Here is a 25766-nt window from a genome sequence, read left to right on the forward strand (position 1 = left end):
GGTTGACAGGTTAAGTAAGGTAGCTCACTTCATTGCAGTTAAGTCTACTAATTCAGCTAGTGAGGCAACTCAAATCTTCATCAGGGAGATAGTGATATTGCATGGTCTTCTCAAGAAGATTATATCAGACAGAGACGCCAAGTCCACTTTGATGTTTTGGAATAATTTTTTTGTAGGCTTGGGAGCAGAGTTAGATTTCAGTATAGGTTATCATCAATAGACAGATGGTTAGACATAGAGGGTCAACATTATTCTTGAGGACATGTTGAGGATGTATGCCATGCATTAGCAGAGGAGGTGGGAAGAGTATATTCCACTAGAAGTGTTTTCATATTGTTAGGGTCCTATAATATATGAATCTCAGTCATTTCTATCTTATTATTAATTTGAGGTCACTTTTCTAAATATCAACCTTAGTTTCCTGAGTGATATGGTCTAGGAGGGTCTATTTTAAAAAAAGGGTTTAGTTTTGGATTGAGTGTCATGTAAAAAAAAGTTCAATCAAAAGGGGTCTATTTGTCATAATTCAAAGTGTAATATCATAAAGGATTATTATTTGGAAGGGTAATCATGAGGGGTCATTATGCCATCATGGAAGAGTATAGTGATCATGTCATGAAAAATATGGTCATCATGATTTAGTTGTATTGATGTCATCTCAGTTATAAGAGTCAGTTTTGAGAGTTAGTTATGATTAGTTGTGTCATGTCATGGTCATCATTGAAAATATATCCCTTACTCATCTCTCGCATCAACAAGTGGGTCATCATGATTTCAAAGAAGGCTCTAGTGGCATGAGGAGTTTAAATCTACTTGTGGCTCCTCATTTTCCCTCATTCATAATTCATCTTATCTCTGGAGCGGTTTTGGAGGTCGAAGAAGAACATTGCAGGGTTGGAAAAAGGCATTGCTGCGAAAATCAACAACTTGTTGCGAAATTTGGAAACTGCTGCAAAAGTTGAGGAACGCACTACGCATCTTCATACATCATCAATATAGTGTAAATGTGTTCCTTGAACCCTACATACTTCTATTTGTAACTTTAGTTGAGTATCATTGATCAACCCCTTGTTTGGTTGTCTCTCTCAAAGAACCCTAGTCACAGGTGCGGCGAAAGTTGTTGCGAATCTAATAACAAATGGATATAGTGTTTTGGAGGCTTTATTTCAGTTTTTGGGTTGTTTCATAGGTTCATAAGCTTCACAGGGAAATTCCAAGACTACCCATCAGTTTTATTTTGTCAGAGATAGGTTGCAAGTAACATAACTTGGAATGTTGCACAAGCTACTGTGAAACTGTCAGAAGCATTAGGGTTTAATTAAAAATAAAAAATTTGGCATTATTTTTGTGTGTGGGAACTTAAAAAATATTTACAATGGTGGCAACATCATCAATCATCCATTTTTCTCAGGCAAAGTTCAAGCATGTGATTAAAGCAATGCAAAGATAGCTCATTTCGAAAGTGTGTTACATAAACGTATTTTCACCATATCTCTTAAACAATGTACCAATTTTACCTGAAATTGTTACAATAGATGCATGGGGTGAGATGAATAAACTCGCTTAATTTCTGGTCAAAATGCTTCACATTTTCCGAGAAACAGGCCACCGTCATCTACAACCATTTTCAGATTTTCTCAAAATCCGTGAGTCAGATTTGTCTCAAATGTTTTGTAGAGAATGGTTATGATGATAGTAAAAAATTAAGCTCCATCACACTCACCGTTCTGGAGATATTCAAAAAACACAGTCGTTGCACAAATGTGGCAGCAGAGACACTGCGATTTTGACAGTTTCACTTCAAAATTGGTTTCTAACCTAAGGGAGATTAATTTTGAAAAAGTGAAAGAGATTTGTGTCTAGCACCAGATATATTAAAAAAAACTCTCTTGGTTTTTGTACAAGTGTTACGGTTTTGGAATTACATGTGTCACTTTGAGACCCATTTTTCACAATTTTTCCAAGCCAAATTTGTTGACAGAGTTCTAGAATTTTTGAAATTCGACTTGGTGGACCTCCAACTTGGCATAATTGATTCCAAGCTGATTTGGATGATGAAGTTTGAATATTTTTCTACCCAATGCCATGATTTTCTCTTCAGTTAGCATATTTTTGGTTAGTCAAAAACCAAACCCTAGATAGTAGGATATGGGGTAGATTTTCCAAATATTTTATTCCTAAAGCATTGTAACCTCTTCCTATCTTTGGGAAAAGGATGGATTTTGACCCCCTTTGACTTAGGAAAAGCATGTTGTATATAATTCATGAATCTGAATGTAAAAAGTGTTCTTTTAGTCAGATTGGAGAGAGGGACTCCTTGAATACATTGTGTTTTTTGAATATTTTTTCTAGTGAAAGAAAGACAGAAGGCGATTTGCAGGGATTCATGTGTCATATATTGATGGTGTTGTTATTATTATACTTGTAACTTTGTCTTATATTATTACATCTCTTAAATGTATGTATTTGTGCTTGGAAGAACTAGATGTTTAATTCATAATTCATCTTAATGGTGCTCTAAATTAGTTTTTCCCATGTAATTTGTGTTTTCCTCTTAAAGAAAGATTTAGAATTCATTTACAATTTCCACCTTTTTCAAACTCACCCTCCTAGAGTGAGTAAACCTGATTCCATCACCAATACTTCCTACCTTGCCCCTGTGGAAAAACCTTTTCTCTCTTCAACATATCACTGGACAAATTATAACTTTGACATGACTCCATACCCAATGGATATGTCTCCTTTCTTACTAGTAACCCTTTGAAAAAATATACCTTATTGAGCTATATACCTAGCCTAATATCATATTAGCTCAACACCTTAAGTGAGAGATCCCTCTCCAAGGCTAGAAGGGATAGATTCTAGCCTAAAAGTGGCTTTTGGTTACCTCTGGGATTTCTCTCCTCATCCTAGGAAAATTTATGGAGTGTTAACATTATGGCTTCGTTGCTGGGTAACGAAAGGTTCCATATTCCCCAAAAAATATCATCAAAGCTTTAGATCTGATTGCTGTTGGTGGACAAAAGTCAGACATATGGTGACTGTACCATTCACCTAGCGAATTGTTATGAAACCAGCTCACAAAAAAGATAGAAAAGATAGTTGAACACCTTAGAATTCAGCCTCTTCGAGGGGGAAACCTCCTTTACATTACACAAATGAACAATTCTTGGATGATTCAAATGAAAAAACCTCCTTTCCATATATAGGAGTCTAAGGGGTCACAATATAACCAAGCCGACCTAACAATAATAGTATAAGGGCACAAAAATAACAATAGAGGGATTCTATGGGGCACAATAATAAAAATAAGGGGACAATAGGGGCACAACAATATTAATATGGGATACAACTACAATATTAATTGGGGCATCACTAGTATTAGAGGGACCTAACATGCCCCTCTCCTTCAAAAAAGTGTTGTCCTCAACGCTTGAGTAGTTCTGGATGCTTCTGTATAAAATTCTCATCCTCCCATGTGGAATCTTTAGTGGATAAGTTCTTCCACTTGATTAGATACTCTGAAATGGATCGATTTCATAGTTGTCGAGTTCTTGTTTCTATGACTGCTTCCGGTTCCAATATAATTTTTCCTTCCTCGTCAAGTTCTAGCAATATTGTTTGAACTGGGAGCTTGTTGCTTATAACCTTCTTTAAACATGAAACATGGAAAACTGGGTGCACTCGAGAAGCTGCAGGAAGCTCCAATTTGTATGCCATAGTACCAATCTTTTGCAACACCTTGTATGGAACATAATACTTTGGTGACAATTTATTATCCTTCTTAGCTTGCTTGAGGGACATTTGTTTATATTGTTGTAGCCGTAGGAATACCTAGTCACCTACATCAAAACTTCTTTCATTGTGATGTTGATATGCCTGTTGTTTCATTCTATTCTACGCCAACACAAGGTTATCCTTTAAGAGTTGGAGAACTTGTTGTTGATGCTTGATGCGATGTTCCACTGCTTGAACCTTAGAATTTTCTCTTAAATATGATGTGATGGATGGTGGCTGATATCCATAAAGTGCCATAAATGGGGTCATTTTTGTTGCAGTATGGAAGGAAATGTTATACTACCATTCAACAAGAGGCACCCATTTGACCCATTGTGTCTGTTTATCAGATACAAAGCAACAAAGATATCCTTCCAAACATTTGTTTACTATCTCTGTTTGCCCATAAGATTGAGGATGATAAGATGAGCTATGAGCTAACTGAGTACCAAGACAAGAAAACAATTCTGTCCAAAAATTCTTGTAAAAATGGGATCTCTGTCACTTACAATAATCTTTGGGTTTCCATGTAGTTTTTGAATTGTTTCCATAAATGTCGTAGAAACTGTACTAGCTTTAAATGGATGTGATAATGCACAAAAGTGTGCATACTTGGTAAGTCTGTCAACTACCACCATGATGACACTCTTTCCCTCAGAGTTGGGTAAACCTATGATAAAATCCATTGAAACCTCCTCCCAACGTTGGCTTGGAATGGATAAAGTTTGTAATAAACCTGGTGTCTTAATTGTTTCAGCTTTATTTTGTTGGCATACCAAACATTCCGCCACAAACTTTTGAATATCCGATTTAAGGCCATCCAAAAATAACCCTGTGGTAAGTTTTTAAAAATCCTGAGTGCCCTCCTAAGGCAAAAGCATGCAATTCCAGAAGAATCTTTTGTTTGAGTTGGGAATTCTTACAGAGGTGTAAGTGATCTTTGTACCATAACGAATCATTTTTCCAGCTAAATGTATCAGATGTACTGGAATCTTGTTGTAACTTTCGAATAAGTTCCCACACTTCTTCATCATTCTTCCATTCCTCCCTTTCTTCGTTTATCCAATCCGGTTGGATAATAGAAATGGCGCACAACAATGCTTCCACATCCTCATCATTTCTTGAGAGTGCCTCTGCCACAACATTTTGATTCCCTTTTTTGTATATGATTTCAAAGTCATAACCCAACATCTTTGTGACCCATTTTTGTTGTTCTTTAGAGGATAATCTCTTTTCTAAAAAGTATTTAAGGCTATCATGATCTATTTTTACCTTGAAGTGTCTTCCCATTAGGTAGGGTCGCCATTTCTTAAGTGCATGTAGTATTTCCAACATTTCCTTCTCATAAATAGCTTTGTGTAAATACTTTCCCTTGATTGGACGACTTTCGAAATCAATGGGTCTTTCATCTTGCGTTAAAACAGCACCAATTCCATTTCCGGAAGCATCACATTCCACAATAAAGGTTTTTTTGAAGTCTGGTGTAGCTAAGACCGATGCTTGGCACATTGCCTCTTTAAGATATTCGAAGGCCTTTGTTGCTTTTGGAGTCCATGAAAATGCGTCTTTCTTCAACAATGTTGTTAGAGGTGCTGCTATTTTTCCATAATTCTTAACAAACTTGCGATAATACCCTGTCAACCCGAGAAATCCTCGCAAATGCTTTATGGATGTGGGGATTTCCCATTCCTTAATGGTTGTAGTTTTGCTAGGGTCTACCTTAACTCCATGAGATACAATATGACCTAGATATTCCACCTCTTGTACTCCAAAGAAACATTTGGATCTTTTTGCATATAATTGTTTCTCCTCCAATAGTTGTAGCACCCTGTCAATGTGTTCAACATGATCCTTCCAAGACTTTTTGTAGATTAGTATATCATCAAAAAATACTAACACAAATTTTCTAAGGAAGGGTTTGAAAATGGAATTCATCAAACCTTGAAATGTAGAAGGTGCATTGGTAAGGCCAAAAGCTATGACAAAAAACTCATAGTGACCCTCATGAGTTCTAAATGTTGCTTTCAGAATGTCTTGAGTATTCATTCTGATTTGATGATATCCTGAACGAAGATCTAACTTGGTGAAGTAAATTGATTCATGCAATTCATCTAATAATTCATCAATGATAGGAATGGGAAACTTATCTTTAATAGTGAGCTTATTGATCTCCCTATAATCCGGACACATGCACCCTGATCCATCCTTCTTGTGCACCAATACTACTGGAGTAGAGAAAGAACTTTGTCTAGGTTGAATTATACCAGCCTCAAGCATTTCTGCAACCATACATTCAATTTCACTCTTTTGGGCATAGGGATATTTGTACGGCCTGATGTTTGGAGGAACACTTCCTGGAATCAAATGAATAGCATGATCATGATCATGAATAGGTGGGAGACTTTTGGGAGTATCAAATACCTTGGAATGATTGTCCAGGACTTTTTGGAGATCTGGAGAAATAGATGATTTCGATGTGGAAACATCTAGCGAACATAATTGTGCAATTACACCTCGTTGTTCCTTTTTTAGAAGCTTTGTCATACAGTTAGAGCTTATTATCTTTCTTGGTTTCCCTACAATACTCCTTAATTCAACTTCCTTTCCTTCCACATAAAATTTCATGAAAAGTTCTTGAAAGTTAAAAGATATTTTACCCAAAGATTGTAGCCATTGGACTCCTAGTACAACATCAGCACTTCCCATTAGAATGGAAAGCATTGGGCTATTCAATACATATTCTCCCATGGATAGCTTGATATTATGGCACTTTCCAGAGCAATTTATTGTTCCTCCATTTGCAACCATCACTTGACACTCTGGTGCTGGAGTGGTATGCTTCTTGGTTCCCATAATTTTTCTTTCCATTTTTCTTGCTAACCTGAATGCCTTCTCTAATGAATCAGGTTCCCAAAGGAGAACATCATGTTGGATATTATCCTTTAAAGTCCCTATGAACACATAAATCCTATGCTCTTCTAGAATATTTTTTACCCTTATGTTCAATTTTTGGAACTCCTCAATGTGCTCCATTATTGAACCCTTTTGTTTGAGACTTATCAATTGGCTAAAAAATGTGTTTATTTTTGTATCCTCATAATGTGTTTTCATTTCTTCTATAAAAATTGCCCAAGTGACAATCTTTTTACGAGAGAAAAGCCATTGATACCATACAAACTAATTTGGTTCCAAATATAAATTTGCAATACGTACCTTTTGTGAGTTTTTCACATTACTGAGATCGAAAAATTGCTCCATCTGTAGTATCCATGTTGCGGGATCCTTACCATCAAACTTCCTCATAACGATTTTTGGAATATGGTGGGTCTTCGATCCAACATTAGAGTCTATGAAATCATGATTAACATTTATTTTGTTCTCATCATGAGTTTCCTTTACTACCCTTTCAACATTAGTGACCATTTCTTGTAGCAACGTATTCAAATTTATCTTCAATTATTCCATCTTACCGTCCATGCCATCCATTTTGGCGTCCATGCCATTCATCTTAGCGTCCATGCCATTCATCTTAGCTTCTACGCCTTTCTTTAAACAATCCATCTTAGCTTCTACGCCTTTCTTTAAACCATCCATCTTAGCTTCTACATCTTTCTTTAAACCATCCATCTTAGATTTTGTTACTTTTTGTGCAAGTGACACTTGTTGCACTTGGTCTCGTAATTTTGATATATCATGTTGCATTTCTTCCTCTTCTTCATGAGTCATGCTAGACCTTTCAAGTTGCTTACTAGGTATTTTCATTTTCTTTCCTCGGTGCATCAATTACCAATAATAATCCTCTACTATTCCCTTTGAATTCCTTCAAACTAATTTTTCAAACCAAGCTTATGCAAAAATTTAAAAAAAAAATTGCACACCTTTTTTCACTTTGTAGGAGCTTGATATTGAATCTGATGTACCTCTGTAATTTCAAATCATCCAGTTCTGAAATTGCAACTTGCAGTAGTCCTCTGTGTCCTATTTCCAATGCCACCAGTCTGATCGAATTTAGATTCTCCAAGGCAAAGTTATGCACAATCTCCCAAGATGACCTGATAATAGACCTTTCCGGAAGAGCAAACTTGTATGAAGTTCCACATGTCATTGTTTTGACCTTAGTATCTAAAAAATATACATAGGAAACTACAATCTTTCCTCTTTCTATAACTTACGAAATTTCAATCTGATGCTTGAAACAAAAGCTATGACGATTTTCCCAATGTCACCTGTTTGGAATGTAATTCAGGAGTCTGCAAAAAGGCCAAATTCCTCAGATCATATCTCCACAAATATAGTGCGAAAAGTTCTGAAATTCAGACTCAAGGTTCAACACGATTTCATATCAAATGTGTTTTTTGTTTCGCTTCTGAAACATTGCAGAAACAAGTTATAGCAAAAATGCCACGATGACCTATTTGGAGCAGCGAAACCCTAGAATCCAAAGCTCTGATACCAAATGCTATGAAACCAGCTCACAAAAAAGAGTTGAACACCCTAGAATTCAGCCTCTTCGAGGGGGAAACCTCCTTTACATTACACAAATGAACAATTCTTGGATGATTCAAATGACAAAACCTCCTTTCTATATATAGGAGTCTAAGGGGTCACAATATAACCAAGCCGACCTAACAATAATTATATAAAGGCACAAAAATAACAATAGAGAGATTCTATGGGGCACAATAATAACAATATGGGGACAATAGGGGCACAACAATATTAATAAGGGATACAACTACAATATTAATGGGGGCATCACTAGTATTATAGGGACCTAACACGAATCCAATCAAGTTTCAATCTAATACAAAGTCTGCACTGGCAGTAGGACCCAAAAATAAAGGTTTTACTGGAAACTCTACTGGATCAAGATGAGTTCTATATTTGTAAGGTATGGTCCTTTAAAAAAAGATCACTTTCCAGGCTTTCTGAATCACATGCCTCATGTAGATTGTAAAATTTATTTGCTGAAATTCAGAGATCAGAAAGGAGATGATGTTTCTCTTCATTTGGTCAAATTTCACATGCATGTACGTAGACTTAAGGTTGAATCTCATGAATATGTTCATGGTATCCTTGGAGGGAAATGCACAATCATGGTATGAAATATTTCCAAATGCTTGTTTATCTTCTCTTAGATATTTTCATACAGTGTTTTATGAGAGATATAAAGAATGTCATCCTTCCTTGTTGTTGGTCAAAGACTATTGCACTCATTTTAAAATTTTTATTGAGAATTTGGAGAGTTTTTATGAATATGACCAGTTCATGGACGAAGAGATACTAGAGGCTTTGCATGAGAAACCTTTCCATCATCAAGGTCAAAATGTAGAAGCTAGCTTCCATGACACTCAAGAAAATTCTCAGTAGGTAGTAGTTTCTTCCTTAACTGTCAACAAAGTTGATCAGGATCTTGATGTAGATGTTCATGTTTCTTCTCCTATGTTGAATGAACATGTTCAACAATCTTGTCAATTTTTAAGCGATCAAATCTTGTCAATTTTTAAGTGATCAGGAGGAAGAACTAGTAGATTTTAGTAGCCTTGATACATAAGAAAATTTCCAGCAAATAGTGTTTTCTTCCTTGACTGAAGACCAATCAGATTTGCATAATGAAAGCCATGTTACATCCCATGATTTTAATGATGATTTGCAGCAAGATTTTCAGTTTTCATGTGGCCAAAATAGGGATGAAGAAAATTTTTCAAATTTTCCTTCATGTCATTCCTCTGTTGAATTTTTTTCTCATGAAAAAGCCTACAAAAATCAGATCTCTGAAGTTGTTTGCATGGAAAATTTAGGCAGTGAATTAGTCCTTTTTGGTATCTTATTACATATGTATGAGGATCACGTGCAAGAAGTTGTTTCTCTTCACTCTTTTGAAAGTCAAAATGAACCGTCTGCTGATATATTTGAGAATGATTTTGAAATTGAAAACATAGAACAACCAACAGTAATATATGAGTCTTCTCTTACTTTTTGTGTTCCTCATAAAGAGATGAATTTTCATATTCGTCAAGATTTTTTCGCTAGCCTATTTGAATCATCAGTGGAGTCAGAATTGGTGTTGTTTATAGAGCATGGGTTTTGGTTTCATATGGAATTTAAGTTTCCATTGTGTATCATTTCTTGTTTTCTTACGGAGGCTGTGATCATAATTCTAGTGAGTGGCCATCTCCTTTCTTGGCTTGACTAGAAATTTCGTATCATTTGAGTGGGAAAGTTATTTAGTAGTTTAGTGTAGATAGAAGTGTGAATAAGCTTAACACTTTGAGAACTTTTTCAAAGGTGTGACAGTTTCTAGTAGTTTGTTTTGGAAGATTGGTACTTTTCAACATTCATTTTCAATTTGTACAGTGATTCTGGTTTCAATAAATTTGGTTACAGAATAAATTGGTTGCAAATTAGAGGATCAATAAATTTGCAAGTTTTCAAGATTAAGAACAACCCAATGGATTAGGCTACTAGTCTACGGTGTTCTTGGCACCTCACAGAGAGGATTCCATCCACATTGGAGCCTATGTTAGGGTCCTATATTATAAGAATCTCAGTGATTTCTATCTTAGTATTAAATTGAGGTCATTTTTCTAAATATCAGTCTTGGTTTAATGAGTGATATGGTCTAGAGGGGTCTATTGTAAAAAAAGGGTCTAGTTTTGGATTGAGTGTCATGTTAAAAACAATTAAGTCAAAAGGGGTGTATTTGTCACAATTCAATATGTAATGTCATAAAGGATCATGATTTGAAAGGGTAATCATGAGGGGTCATTATGTCATCATGGAAGAGTCTAGTGGTCATGTCATGAAAAATCTGGTCATCATGAGTTAGTTATATTGATGTCATGTCAGTTATAAGAGTCAGTTTTGAGAGTTAGTTATGATCAGTCGTGTCATGTCATGGTCATAATTGCAAATATATCCCTTACTCATCTCTCACATCAACAAGTGGGCCATCATGATTTAAAAGAAGGATCTAGTGGCATGAGTAGTTTAAATATTCTTGTGCTTCCTCATTTCCCCTCATTCATAATTCATCTTGGCTCTAGAGTGGTTTTTGAGGTCGAAGAAGAACATTGCAGGGTTGGAAAGAGGAGTTGCTGCGAAAATCAGAGACATGTTGCGGAAGTTGGAAACTACTGCAAAAGTTGAGGAATCCACTCGACATCTCAATAAATCATCAAGTCGGTGGAAATGTGTTCTTGGAACCCTCTCTCTCAAAGAACCCTAGCCACAGGTGTTGTGAAAGCTGCAACAAATCTGATAAAAAAGGGAGACAGTGTTTCGGAGGTTTGCTTTCAATTTTGGGGTTGTTTCATAGGTTCATAAGCTTCATAGGGACATTCCAAGACTACCCATCAGTTTAATTTTATGAAAGATAGGTTACAAGTATACATAACTTGCAATGCTGCAAAAGTTCCTATGAAACTGTTAGAAGTTGTAGGGTTTAATTAAAAACCAAATTTTTGGCATTATTTTTGTGTTTGGGAACTTAAAAAATATTTACAAGGGTGAAAACATCATCAATCATCCATTCTTCTCATCAAAGTTCAAGCATGTGATTAAAGCCATGCAAAGATAGCTTGCTGTGAAAGTTCACTGCACAATGTATTCTCACCATATTTCTTAAACCCTATACCCATTTTCCCTGAAATGTTTACAATATATGCATGGGGGAGAAGTGACTAAACCCACTTAACTTCAAGTCAAAATGCATGATGGTTTCTGAGAAATGGGCCACCGTCATCTACAACCATTTTTAATTTTTTTCAAAATCCATTAGTCATGTTTGGCTCACATGTTGTGTGGAAAAGGGTTATGATGATAGTGACTTGCCTTAAAAATTTTAGCTCCATCAGACTCACCTCTTGGGAGATATTAAAAAAAAATAGTCATTCCTCAAAGGAGGCAAGGTAAACACTGCGTTTTTGACCTAAGGAAGATGAATTTTTAAAACATGAAAGAGGATTGTGTCTAAAACTAGGTATATTAAAAAAACCTCTCTTTATTTTTGTACAAGAAGTTCGGTTTGGGAATTACATGTGTCACTTTGAGACCCATATTTCACAATTTTGCTAAGCCAAATTTATTGACAGAGTTCTAGAATTTTTGAAATTCGACTTGGTGGACCTCCAACTTAGCATAATTGATTCCAAGTTGATTTGAATGATGAAGCTTGAATATATTTCTACTCGATGCCATGATTTTCTCTTTAGTTATCATATTTTTGGTTAGTCAAAAACCAAACCCTAGATAGTAGGATATGGGCAGATTTTCCAAATATTTTATTCCTAAAACATTGTAACTTCTTCCTATATTTGGGAAAAGGATGGATTTCGACCCCCTTTGACTTAGGAAGAGAATGTGGTATATAATTCATGAATATGAATGTAAAAAGGGCTCTATTGGTCAAATTGGAGAGAGAGACTCCTTGAGTGCATTTGATTTTCTGAATATTTTTGCTAGTGAATGAAAAATAGAAGGTGATTTTTAGGGATTCATGTGTCAGATCTTGATGGTGTTGTGATTATTTATACTTATAATTTTGTCTTATGTATTTACATTTCTTAAATGTATGTATTTTTGCTTGGAAGAACCAAATGTTTAATTCAGAAATCATCTTAATGGTTCTCTAATTTAGTTTTTCCCAAGTAATTTGTGTTTTCCTCTTCAAGCATAACTTAGAATTCATTTACAGTTTCCACCTTTCTCACACTGACCCTCCTACAAAAAATAAAATTGATTCCATCACCATGACTTCCTACCTTTCCCCTGTGGAAAAACCCTTTCTCTCATCATCATATCACTCAAGAAATTATAGCTTTGACATGACTCCATGCCCAATTGATTTGTCTCCATTCTTACGAGAAACCCTTTGAAAAGACAGACCTTATTGAACTCTATACCTAGCCTAATATCATATTAGTTGAACACCTTAAGTGAGAGATCCCTTTCCAATGCTATAAGGGCTAGATTCTATCCTAAAAGTGGTTTGTGGTTACCTTTGGGATTTCTCTCCTCAGCCTAGGGAAATTTATGGAGTGCTAACACATATAATAATGGGTATTAGGAATCCTTAAGGATGAGTCCATTTAAGGCTCTTTATTGGTAGAGTTTCAATACTCCCGTCAGTTGGAGTGATCCAGTGAAGTGGGTGTTGATTGGACCGGATATGTTATATGAGATGGAACAATAAATGTAGGCTATTGGGAGGAATTTGAAGGAAGCAAAGGATAGGAAACAGAGCTATGCAAATCAACACAGAGCCTTCAAGGAGTTTCGAGTTGGGTAGCATGTATACTTGCGCATAAATCCCAAGAGGATCTCCTTGGGGATTGGATCATGAGCCATTTTGGCACCTTGGTATTGTGAGCCTTTTGAGATCCTTGAGAGGATGAGACCAGTGGACTATAGACTTGCACTTTTTCCTACAATGAAAGTCCATGATGTTTTCCATGTTTCATTGCTTAAGAGATATGTGTAGGATGTTGAGCATGTGATTGACTAGTATGTACTGCAGGTGTGACCAGAGGGAGAATTCTAGCTAGAACCTCAGTGTATTTTACAGTGGAAACAACTCATACTTCGGAACCGAGAAATCGAGTAGGATAAAGTGCAGTGGAAGCACTTTGGGCTTGATGAAGCTACATGGGATATGGCTGATTAGATGTGAGCTAGGTATCCTTCCTTATTTGTTTTCGTTTATTTTTATGAATATGTGTATTGTAGATACAGTTATGAGTTGTGTTATAAAGTTCCAATAAGCAATGCATTGTAAATACACATCGATCTATGGTATAAAGCTCAAATAAGCAATATGTTGTTCATTGCTTCAATATTTGGTATGATGTAAATGTTGCATCGAGTTGTGCTATAAAGCTCCATGGGAAGCATTTTTTGCTAGTTATAAGCATCATTGAACATTGAGGACGGTGTCCCCCCAAGGGGAGGGATTTGTAATAGTCCCTGGTTGATTTTCCATGTAAATAAAATAAGACTAAGGTCATGGGACACATATTCCAAGGTGAATGTTGGGAAAAAAATAGAGTGGGCATCACTTGTGATTAAGTTATGGCTATGGAAATTGGGAAAGGAATTGGTGAAGGAAAAAAGGCAATAACTAGCATTTAATAATGAAAATAAAGGAAAATAGGAGAAAAGGAAGGTGAATGGGGACAAATTTGCATGCAATGGAAATTAGAGGGAAAATGAAGGAAAATGAATAAAATAGAGAGATCAATGATAAAAAGACATCAGAGAATCAGTTGCTAGATTTTGACAATTTGGATTTGAGCTCTCCTTTAATTCACTAATGCTCTTTTTAGTTATTTTTGGTAACAGTAAAAAAATTGCTCATCATCATTAATCATTCCAATGAGTTTTTGATGACATTGTGTGATTGTTGCTATATTTTTTGTCAAAGGATAATGATTTAATAACATTGTTATGGATTATTTTTCATTATGTGTCCAAGGCCATAGTGGTTAGAGTCAACAAATTTTTTAAGAAGTAATTAGTGTGTATCATTTTCCTCAAGTAATGAGAACATAGTTTTCCTATGAGTCAACACATGATTCATCCTATTAGGTTTATTACCTAGAAAATTCAATTTAGATGAAGTTCCACTAGTGTGTGTAAGAATTATATTATTTAATACATAATAAAGCTCGGTCAGTTATATGAATCAGAGAGACTTAGCACTCCTCAACACTACTCGCACACCTTGACATGCTTTGGCACACACTAACATTCATGGGAACCTCTCATGTCTTGGAACATATTTGTGCCTAAAACATCTTTCCATGATTAGGATGCCTAAGTGCATGTTGGCATGCCCTAGTACAACATAACACTCCCATAACATGTGTTGGCATTCCCTTTAATACCTAACATCCCCTAGAACACCTTGGCATGCATTAACATACATTATCACTTGGCACACTTTAGCTCTTGGCATGTATTGGAACCTATTGTTAGTGTGCCTAGCATTCCCCTTTTGAAGAAGCTAAATTCATGACTTATTAACCCTCTTATGTCTTCATTTCCTTACCTTTTAGCTTTGTTATCCCTTTTGTTTCCTTGAAACTCCTTGACACATGTTTGCACACCCTAGCATCATGCACATCCTGGCATGCCTTAGCACCTGCCATGTCTTGGTATGCCATGACACTATTGGGCACATGTTAGCACACCCTTGAACTCCCTAGAACACTTTGGAACTTCTTGACATTCCCTGGTATTCCATAGCATGCCTTACCACTGCCTGCCATACCTTGTCACTCCCTTATTAGCACGCCTAGCACTTGTTAACACTCCCTGGAGCAACCTCATAATCATTCATTTCCATGCATTTTGACATAGTTCTCCCTTGTGTACCCTAGTACTCTCGAACACTCCTTGTAATGCATTGAAACTCTCCAACACACCTTAGCACTCTTCAACATGCCCTACCACTCCATAGCATGTGTAATGCTCCATGATAGACAATGGAACTAGGCAAGTCTTAGCATGTCTGGAATGCGTTGAGATGCCTTTGTATGTTTTGGCATGTGTTGGCATGGTTTGTCATGGTTTAAGATTAAAGTTATCTGATATCACTTATTAGAAGGTATGAGAGAAGTAACAAAGGAAGACTTGGCAGTTAGAATGCAGTAACACTTGGCACTTGGCATATGTTGGCACCTACAATACTACAAAAATGGCCTTTAGGGTTGGTTTAGCTTGCAATGGTCTTGTCAAAACTGCCTCAAAAGTTGTTTTTAGGGATTTAGGGGCGCTTTTTGAATTCCCCTCCCAAAAGTCATGAAAATTTGAACTTTTTTGGGGGTTTTCTAACAAAAACCTCTAAAAGTGTTTTCTCATGACTTTTGGAGGGGGTTTTTAAATTATTGCCCCTAAATATATTTTTTATGGCAATTTTTTGAAATCCCCCTGAGAAAGTCATCAAAATTGAACCTTTTTTTTGTAAAGGGAGGTTTCTAACAACCACCTCTAAAAGCGTTTTCTCATGATTTTTTTTTGGGGGAGGGGGGGTTTAATTGACAGCCCCAAAATACATTTTTCACAATATATTTTTTACAACCACCCTAAAATTCATGAAAATTTAAGTTTTGGAGGTGGTTTTTGAAACATCCCCCACCAACCCACACGCCCCCCCCCCCCCCCCCAAAAAAAAAAAAAAGTCATGAGAATCGAACATTTGGAGGTGGTGTTTTAACAACCTCCTTTAAAAATTAAATTCTAATGACTTTTTGGGGGGTTTCCAAAACCAACTCCAAAAATTAAATTCTTGTTATTTTTATGGGGGGTTGTTTGACAATCCCTGTTAAAATTCATGACAAAGTAACTTTTGGGGGTAGTTTTGGACAAGGCCCCCTCCCCCCGACCCCCCACAAAAAAAAAAATCATTAGAATTTAACTTTTAGAGGTGGTTGTTAAATGACCGCCTCCAAATGTTCAAGTCTCATTAATTTTGAGAGAGGGGGATCTTTTTGGTGTAATGAACGGGGTAAAGGGGACATAATGGCAACATGGATGGATAGAAGTGAGAGTTCAAGCATGGTTTACTGAGATCTATAATCCTATCATTTAGGAATGAGAAGAGAGTTAGGACCTCATGGAATAATGGTCAGGGGGGGTAGAGGGAAGACAATGAGAGAAAATTATAGGGGAACCCCCAATTGTTGCGATGAGGGGATTCTGGACCCCATTATCACAACCCATAAGACCTTAAACCATAACAACTAAATTATGTATCCCCTTAACCCAAAAGTTGTAATCCCTTAACCTCTACACTCATAAATCATAACCCATTAACCCCTTGATCTATTAAACTCTAAGCCACTCACCCCTTAACCCCTAACACATAACTTAGAATTTGTGAACCCCTAACCCCTAACCCCTAAACCCCTAAACCCTTAACCTGTAAACACCTAAATCCCATAACCATTAATAACTTGAACCCTAAATCCCCTTACTCCTAAGCCCTTGGTGCTTAATCCTTAACCCCTGAATCCCTTAACCACTAAGCCATTAACCTCTAACCCCGAAACCCCTTAGACCTAAACCCCTTGGTCCTCAACCCCTTGTCACTCAGCCCCCTAAAACCTAAACCCCCTAATCCCTAACCCTTTACCCTTAACCCCTAATTCATAAACCCCTAAACCCCTTAACTCCCAAAACCCCTAATCCCTTATCCTAAACAATAGGTTCTCCAACACTAATATTATTTTTCATATTAGGATTTTGTCTGCTAACCCTTCCAAATACAACCTTCAAGCACTACTAGATTCCAAGGAAAAGAGACATAAGGACCCCAAATATGATCTACATTTTATGAGCAGTCACATTTCCCCCAAATATCCTCCACGTATTTTCTTTCAAAGGGAAACAATATGATCTTCTAATGTCCACAAGTGCATTTAAGTTCATAGGAATAAAGTAAGGTTAATCTATGTGCACGAACCAAATGTTACATGTCCACTCAAAAGAAAAAAAAAAAGGATATAAGGATGTCCTTTTATCTACCATCATCTATTAACACTGGTCCATGTCCTACCAAATGTATGTGTAATGGTCCCATACAAGTCTACAATCTTTCTCAAAGGTTTTTTCCACAACATTCTAAAAACAACATTCAAATTCCCTTAGTTTTCCCTAAGTATCTACGAAACTGACACAACAATCTAGACTTATATATGAATGCAACAAAATATAGATACAAACATAAACACCAAGATGTAGCAGAAATAAAACTTCATTTCATTAATATCAAAGAATTGAAATATGCTTACATATAGAAAAGAAATAAACAAGCTTGGGTGATGGTAGATTATCTCTGAGAAGAGATGTGTAGGTTTTAACCCCGTATAGAAATTACCTACATATGAATTCTAAAAACAGAAAATAAACAATGGCGAGAGAATAAAACATAAAACATATATACAGAGAGATTTTCTCTGGATCCAAAAACTGGGACTACCAGATTGATTTTTCATTATATTCCTTTCAATGTTATAGTACATATATATAAATGCCGAAGCACCCATAAACCCCAATCCATTAACCCTGGATTAGAACATAACCATATTTTCCTTGACAAGATCTACAAAATACCATGGAAAGAAAACCATCATGCCCAAAACCATGTGTGAAATCCATGCACAAAACCATAGGTAGGTTTTCTCGCCTAATATAGGGTCCAAAATAATTCCCCGGGGGCTACCCCAAACCCCGTGTAGGGGGGTTACCACCCCCTACATACCCCCTACTACGCCCGATGCAACGTATAGGAGGATCTCCCCCCTTGTGCGTGGGGTAGTCATGGAAATAATATAACACATGCCCAACATTCTCCCACCTGTTGTTTTCTTTCCACACTGAAGAGCTTAGTCATTGATCCAACCCTACGACGCCCATTGTTTCTCTACACCAAGAGAAATTCTCAGTGGTCACAAACTTTGTCAATGCATCTGTAGTATTCTTTAAAGTGTCCACCTTTAACAAAAACACCTTTTTGTCCTCAACCATATCCCTCAGAAAGTGATAACGAACATCAATGTGCCTTGTCTTTAAATGATAAGCAGGGTTCTTTGCCAAGAAAATTGGACTTTGGCTATCACAATTTATCCTTATAGCTCATTGTACTAACCTGATACTTGAACACAATATATGCAACCAAACTACTTCCTTGCTTGCATAAGTGGCTGCCATGTATTCTACATCTGTAGTTGAAAGGGCCACTATGAACTATCTTTTACTCATCCAACTGATTGCACATCCAAATAGGTTAAACACATACCCACTTATAGATCTTCTCTCATCCAGATCTCCAACCCAATCTACATCAACAAAGCCATGGATGTCCAAAAATATCTCCACTCCTGGTCTTCCTTTGTAGCACAAACAGTAATCACTAGTGCCACGCAAATACCTAAAAGCCCGCTTCACTGTTGTCCAATGCTCCTTCCCTAGTTTTGATATAAACTTGCTCAATACTCCCACTGCATCTAAAATGTCTAGTCTAGTACAAACCATTTCATACATCAAGCTACCGACTGCACTTGAATATAGAACACGAGACATGTCCTCTTCCTCTTCTTGTGTCTTGGGACACTATTCATCAGATAACTTTACACCTACAAGAATAGGAACCTTCACCGGTTTACTTTCCTGCATATTAAACCTCTGTAGTGTTGTCTCGACATAATTCCCCTTGGTTTAACCAAAGCTTCCTCTTTGATTGATCTCATTTAATTTCCATGCCCAAAATATAGTTTGCAACACCCAAATATTTGAGACGAATTTGGAGGACAATTGGGTGTTCAAATCCTAGATAATTTCTTTGTCATTTCCAACCAACAACATATCATCCACATACAAGACCAGATAAATAACACAGTCACCAATTAATTTAAAATACACATAGTGATCTAATTTGCTTCTGGTGAAGCCAAGTCCCTGTATAAATGTATCAAATTTCTGATACCACATCCTTGGTGACTGTTTTAACCCATATTGAGACTTTGTTAACTTGCATACCAGTTCTTTCTTACCCTTTACCAAAAAGCCTTTAGTTTGCTTCATGTAGATCTCTTCTTCCATATCCTCATGAAGAAATGTTGTCTTCACATCCATCTGTTCCTCAAAATAAAACATTGTAGAAACAGGTAAAAGTAATCTAATAGAAGCTACCTTGGCAACAAGAGAAAAAATATCACCAAAATCAATTCCCAGCACCTCAGAATAACCTTCTGCAAACAACTGATCTTTGTATTTCTCCACCTTGCCTTTTGCATTCATCTTCTTCTTAAAAACCCATTTGTTGCTAATGGGTTTCCTTATAGCTAGTAACTCCACCAGATCCCAAGCCTCATTTTTGTGCAAAGATGTCATTTCATCAACCATGGCCCCTTTCCAGAGTTTTCCATCTTCTGAATCTAATACTTCCCTCACTGTTATGGGATCATCATCAATAATAGATAAAGCAAAATTTGAACAGAAAGTAGATGGATGATACCTTTCTAGCTGCCTTCTTTCTCGAACCAATCTTCTCACAGCTGGAGATTGTGGCTCTTCAACTTATGGTTCCTCTTATACTGTAGAGTATGATTCTTCCTCCTTTAACTCAAACTATATCTTCTCAGGTTCCTTTGGTAGGACATCATTTTTAATAGCATATTTTACCTCTCTAAAAACCACATCACAGTTGTACACAACCTTCCTTGTTTCTGTGTTCCAAAGCTTATAACCTTTTAAACCATCCTTATACCCAATAAAGATGCACCTTTCATATTACTATCCAAATTTGTGCTATTTTCCTTTGGAACATGTACATATGCATCACATCCAAATACCCTCAGATGTGAAAGAGAAGGTTTCTTACCAGTCCATACCTCTTGTGGAGTCTTACCTTCCAACACTGATGAAGGTAATCTATTGACCAAATAGCATACAGTCTCCACCACCTTTGCCCAGAATTCTTGTCCTAACCTGACACCACTGAACATTCTTCTTGCCTTTTCCATCAATGTCCTATTCATTCTTTCTGTAACTCCATTTTTCTGAGGTGTGAATGGAGTAGTATTTTTTCATGCTATACCACACTTCTTACAAAACTCTTCAAAATCCTTCTTGCGAAATTCTCCACCATTATCTGTCCTCATCACCTTTATCTTCTTCTCTATCTAGTTTTCCACAAGAGCCTTAAATTCCTTAAACATGTCAAAGACTTCAAATTTCTTCCTAAGGAAATATATCCATGTATTCCTTGAGAAGTCATCTATAAATGATACATAGTACACAAAATTACACAATGATGGAGTTGACACAGGTCCAAACACATAACTATGCACAAGCTCTAATATCTATTTCACCCTCTTAGCACCAGAGGGGAAACTCGCCTGATTTTTCTTCCCATATACACAATTTTCACAGAAATCAAAATCCAAAGAGAAATTATACATACCTTCTACCATACCATTACCATCAAGTATTTGAAGGACCTTCACTCCAATATTTCGAAGCCTTTGATGCCATAGCATGGTTTTTTCTCTAGAGGCCACTAGATTTTCTACTCCACTTTCAGGAACCACAAAACTGTTGCACCCACAATAATAAGGTTACTCTGAATCTTATAGAGAGTTCCAATCCGAACTCCCCATATCAATACCAGTGCTCCCCAAATCAGCTTGCAAGTATCTTCCTTGAAGACTATTTTTACACCTACATCATCCAACTTGCTTACAGAAATCGAATTTCTACCCAATGCAGGAATATGCAAAACACCCAGAAGTGTTCTAATCCCTCCACCTTGCAGCTTCAACTTGAATTTTTTGTGAGTGACGATTATAGCCTTCCTTTCATCGCCTAAGAAGACATCACCACCATCATATTTCTCATACTCGCATAACCACTCTCAATGGGGAGTGAAGTGAAAGGATGCACCTGAGTCAATCAACCATGCCTCATGATATACATGTGTACTTGAAGAAGAAGCCAAGTACACATCCCTACCTTCATCTGAGGTAGTTTTCACCTCTGTAGAAGGAGAATCATCAGATCCATTTCCTTTCTCAGGAGCTTTAGACTTATAGTCCCTTTTGAAGTGCTCTTCCTTTCCATATTTCCAACACACCTTTACAGGTTTTCCTGGAGATTTAGATCTACCTTTAGATTTAGATCTCCCACTCGAGGACTTATTTTTGTTTTTGTTCTGGGACCATCGTCATACAAACAATGGACCACCATTCTAGCCCTCCATATCTTTCTGACTCATCTCCTCTGACAACAATGATGAGACTATTTCATCAAACTGCAAGGCAGTCACATTGCTACCTATTCCAACAACCATATTATCCCACGAATCTCATAAAGAACACAACAAACTGATGCACTTGTCTTCATATAAAATTTTTATATCAACAAATAACAATTGGCTTACCACAGTATTAAAGGCATTCAAATGCTCTATCACCAAGTCTAAATCTTTCATCCTCAGGTTATACATCTTTTTCCATAGGAATAGTTTATTCACCACATAGTTAGATTGGTACAAAGTCCCGAACTTGTCCCACAAAGCCTTCGTCAAAGCTTCCCCTAATACATTCAACAATATGGAATCTAAGACACACAATCGTATTATGCTCTCTGCCTTCCGATCCAACTTCACTGAATCTTTAGCTAACATTGTCGTTGGTTTAGTACCTAGATCTACCACAATCCACTGATATTTATCCACCAGCAGATCCTCCATCTTGAGTTTCCACAACTTAAAACTCTGACCATTACATTTCTCGATCTCTATCTTTCCACTGCTTGCTTTCTTCTTTCACCACAAGAATAGATCTCGTAGATCTCCCACTGAATAGGGTCTACCACAGGCCCAAGAAAAACCCCTCAGCAGCAAAAGCATTCCCTTGAAGCCAAAACAACTCTTATAGCAAATGTAGGTTTTAACCCCGTACATAAATTACCTACATACAAATTGTAAAAACAAAAAATAAACAATGGTGAGAGCATAAAACATAAAACAAATATAACAGATATTTTCCACTGGATCCCAAAACGGGACTACCAGATTGATTTTTCATTATATTCCTTTCAATGTTATAATACATATATATACATGCCGAAGCATCCATAAATCCTAATCCATTAACCTTGGATTAGAACATAACCGTTGTTCCCTTGACTGGATCTAGAAAATACCGTGGGAAAAAACCCATCATGCCCAAAACCATGTGTGAAATCCATGCACAAAACCATAGATAGGTCTGCCCACCTAATATAGGGTCCAAAAAAAAATTCTTGGGTCATTGCCCTGGATCCCATGCAGGGGGGCTACCACCCCCCCGTGACCCCCCTGCGCGTGAGGTAGTCGTGGAAAGAATATAACACACACCCAACATGATGTGGCAGCTACATGCCTCTGAACTATGTTACAATGAGGCTCAATGGCATTTTTATGATTTAGAAACAATGAGAAACCCTAAACATCCAGAAATATAACCCTAGAAGATGAAGCACCAAAAGCTTATGGGCCCTATTGGGGTACGTTGGAATGTCAACTTCCCGAGGTCGTAACTTTGGCATACGATCTTCGTTTGGATATCATGATACCTTGTTTTGAATATCTCAAAGAGGAGGTAAAAAAAAATTAGTTGATTGGTTTGGAACTTTTCAAATCTATTTTTTCCCCTAAAATCATCTTTTAGTCCCTCAAAGCGGCTCTGGAAGTTTAGGACCCAAAAAGCTACTAAAAATAGTAAGTTGTGCTACAATTTAGAAAACTAAAAAGAAACAACAGTGTGAGTCCAAGTGGAATATGCAGGCCGCCACCAGTATCCACCTGGATCATTCCTCCCCCCTTAGGATGCAATGGTCCCCATTGCGTTGAGTGCCTCCATGAGATGGGGAAACTTCTACTCAACATGGTCCCTGGTGAGCCAATTGCCTTGGTGCAAGAGTTGGCCAGCTTTGACAACTCGATACAGTTGGATATTCTGCTAGCAACTGTTCTCGATCTGCATGTCCATGATATGATCAATTGTGGCATGTTCCATACAGTTTGTATTTAACTTTATTGGTGTGAGTTGTTTTGTAATGTTTGATGTGTCCAACAATGGTGGAAAGTATGGTTGAAGGAAACCCACATTGAACACTGGGTGCATGTTATCACCAAAAAATTGATCATCTAGCCTAATTTACTAGATGGATCAAAGTACACCATGTAAAACCAATTTTACCATAGTAAAATTGATTTCACTGTGAGAAATTACTTAATAAACCACCTTTGTTAAGTAATTTATAATTAAACCCGTGAAGAATAATTAAATAAATCACTCTTTATTTGATTTTCTTCTAGGAATAATTAATTAAACCATTAATTAATTAACATTCCTTGTCATATTTGACCCACTTATGAAAAATCAATAAATTATTAATTATCTTATTTTTCTCTAAGAATAATTAATTAATGACTAGTTAATTATTATTCTTTGTCAAATTTGACTAAATCCCTCAAGAATAATTAAATAAATCATTATCTGTTTATTATTCCTTAACCAATTTCTTGAGATGATAAATAAATCATTTATTTATTTATTATTTCTAAATAGAAGTTTAAATACTTTTTCCCTCCTAACAAAATATAATAAAATATTAGAAGTGGTTATTCCAAGAATGGGGTTAATATTATTTTTTTATTTCTCATTATTCGAGGATAACTCAATATTTTGTTATAAATAGAAGGGTTTTTCATTCATTATTGACTTTTGATTATTTTCATTGTTGCACTCACTACTATAACTCTAATTATTTTTATTGTCGCACACCAATTTTCTTCCATTTGAGTTTCCATTGAGCTCAAATATTTTATTTGTTTGGTTTACACATTATAAAGGAGAGAGACTCTATCAACAAGCTGAAGATGTTTGAGGATAGCCAAGAACCCATCCCATAGAGGGGGATTCGTAACATTTATTTTTTCCCTTTACAGGTGTTATAATAAAACCTATTCTTTGTATATTTGGTTTCCATTAGATGATTGGAGTTATTACTATTTCTTTTTGTTGTTTAACTATGATTGTGGCATAGATTAGAACTTCGGTAGGTTTTGTTTGTATCAGTTGCTGCAGATCTACAATGTTTAGAGTCATTTATATTTTTGAGACTGTTTGTCATCCATAGTCTTAAGTGAGGTTATTTTCGTACATCTTTGAGAAGAAAACACTACAACAAAATTGGCGACTCCATTGGTTTTTTACTATAAATCCAGAAACCTGGGTGACTTTTAGTTTTTAGCTTAGGGTTTCTTCTTTGTTCAGTCTCTTAATTTTGTTTTCTAGCTTTTGAACCCTCGATCTGCCAAACTTTTGACTTCCACAAGTTTTTGGTCTTTTCCGCAGGTCACAGGAACCAACCGCAATAGAGACGATTGTTTTTCCCAAGATTTACCGGATGGAAATAAAGGAGCATAAATCGAACCATTTAGCCCAAAAAGTGTGATTTGGAGTCTAGAGCACACCTTTCAGCCCCAAAAGTGCGGCCCCCTAAAAACAGGACAATACCTGCGATTTTAGGGTTTCTAGGTTTTGTCGAGACCTGTCTGTTGGGTTGTTTGACCTCTGTCTCATCCCTCTTAGGCCTTGATCTACTCTGATTTACTCGTTGAAGTGGAATTTAGCCCCTTAGGGCATCTAGTACGCTTTCACCTTTATAGGAGGAGTTTAGCTTAGTAAGAAGTTTGAGTTTCTGTAGCACTTTTAGCCATATTTTCCATATTTGTACCATTTTGTTTCAGATCTTTAAAGTTAGATTGTTTCCATCCATAGTTTCATATTAAACCTTATTTGGTCATTGGCCTTAGGGTCCCAACAGTTCTCGTAGGCTTTACACCCATCTCCCTATCTTTTTCCAGCAATATTCCTCTCTGGTTTTTGGCTGTAGTTGCACCACTTTCCAGTAGCCTAGTGTCATTTGATCCCAGTCACACTCACACTTAGATATCTTAACCTTTTTAGTGTTTTTTCAGTCGACTTCACCATCAACCAAGACAGTGTTTGCAAACCCAATTTGGGTGGGGTTTAGTTAATTGTTTCACTGTTCATTTTCTGTTGTTAATTTCAGTTTATTTTTAGCAAGATTTTTTTTTTCAAACATGATCTGGGCTTAATCAATAAACACACATGCACACCTTAAGACAAGGTCATTTTTTTTACACCACCAAGCCAAGACTTAACATAATAAATTTATCTCCCCTCATCGATACAAAGGCATATTGTTGATCTCACTTCACCATTTCCATGTCACGTGTCTTACTGCTATTGCACCACCAAGGCGTTTGTCATGGAGACTCTTAGGCCTTCATCCCCAGTTTCTGCTTGGGCATATTACTCCTCCCCGTAGGGTTCAAGTTCATATTTTCTCGAGTCCCCATACTGACTCTTCTCCTGGTTCATCTAATTCCTCATCTGATTCTGAGCCTCCTTCAC

The sequence above is a fragment of the Pinus tabuliformis genome, chromosome 5_2, assembly GCF_031772625.1.
Source record: "Pinus tabuliformis cultivar Carrire ecotype Pingquan chromosome 5_2, CPIR1, whole genome shotgun sequence".
Lineage (NCBI taxonomy): Eukaryota > Viridiplantae > Streptophyta > Pinopsida > Pinales > Pinaceae > Pinus > Pinus tabuliformis.